This window comes from Echinops telfairi, unplaced genomic scaffold (assembly GCF_000313985.2).
Source record: "Echinops telfairi isolate 266 unplaced genomic scaffold, ASM31398v2 ScPeMD7_7400;HRSCAF=8409, whole genome shotgun sequence".
In the NCBI taxonomy this organism is placed as follows: domain Eukaryota; kingdom Metazoa; phylum Chordata; class Mammalia; order Afrosoricida; family Tenrecidae; genus Echinops; species Echinops telfairi.
Window position 1 is genome coordinate 51,604,566 of NW_022111300.1, and position 1,611 is coordinate 51,606,176.

Genomic DNA, 1,611 nt, shown 5'->3' on the forward strand with positions numbered 1-1,611 from the left:
AACAAGCTCTACACATTGGTTACCTACGTGCCTGTCACCACTTTCAAAAACCTACAGACAGTCAACGTGGATGAAAACTAGTGGCTGGTTATCTAATAAAGGTTTTAAACTGAAAAAAAAAGAAAAAAAGAAACTCATGCAGTGCAAGAGTGCCTAATTCTTCTATGCCAAGAAATTTAGAAGCAAGCTACCTGGTCAACCAAGTGGGAGAGATTCTTCTTCTGTTTTCCTTCCTAATTCTACAAAATGATAAGCCAACTCAATGTGGACTTTACTGACAAATAGCACTAATATTTTATGAAGGTAAAAACTTGTTAAAGAAAAATTTTTAAATGATCACAGCCATATACAAACAGCGAATGGCCAGAAATTCAAGCAATTTTCAGAAAAGGACATGATATGGGGGTATAATTGTTGTCCTTCTATGGATCTTGGTGAAAGCTGAGAATACAAGAAATATATTTACTTTGTTTTATTGGCTATATAAAGACATTTGATTCTCTTGATCATAGCAAAATATGGACAAAATGCACTGAATCAATATTCCAGAAATACCTTTTTGTGCTCATGTGGAATTTGTGCAGAGTTCCAAAAGAAGTATTTCTGATACAGCGAGGGGCTTTGTGTGTGGTTTAAAATCAGACAACGGTGTGTCAGGGTCATATCCTTTCATCATGTGGTTACTCAATCTATACACTGAACATAAGCTGAGAAGCTGTATTACATGAAGAACATGGTACCAGGATTGGAGGAAGGCTTAGTAACAATCTGTGACATTCAGCAGACACAATTTTGCTTTCTGAAAGTGAAGAAGACTTGAAATAATGTGAAGATCAAAGATTATATTCAATACCAAGAAAATAAAAATTATTGAAACTGGAGTAATAGATAAACAGAGAAAATATAAGATTGATGGTGATTTCATTTTACTTGGATCTACAATCAATGTCTATGGAAGCAGTATTTAAGCATCAAAAGATGGACAAATCTGATGCAAAGGGACCCCTTTTAAACTGTTAAAATGTAATGATGCCACTTTGAGAATGAGGTGTACTTGACCCGAGCCATGTTGTGCTCAATTGGTTCCCGTGTATGTGGAAACTGGGCAAGGAATCAAGAAAGCTAGAGGTGGATGGATACAATTGAATTATAGCATTAGGGAATGTAGTGATATGAAATTCTTAATATGAATAATCTCTTTAGTTCTCTCTAGACCTCACCAAATAGTTGTATGGGACCATGCAAATAATATGTAGAGGACTCTAACTTGGGGATTGGTCTATGCTGACATAAGAATAGCAGTGAGACTTCCTGGAACATCAAGGGAGAGAGCGACCAGTGGAGTACACTCAAGATTTCTGCCTAAAAGTAGCGGAGGCCGCAAAGGCTATGCTATACTGAAACAAAGTCACCAGAGCGGAGGACTGAGACACTGAGATCACGCGGCAATGAAACAGAGCAACGGGCCGGGTTCCTTGCTCATGCAAGCAGAGATAAAGGGCTCTTGCAGCTGATAGACTGAGGACCAGAAAGAGACTAGGCCACTATATTGAAAATCTTCCCTTACCCTTACCAAAGGGTCACAAGGAAGAGACGAGCCAGTCATGGTGT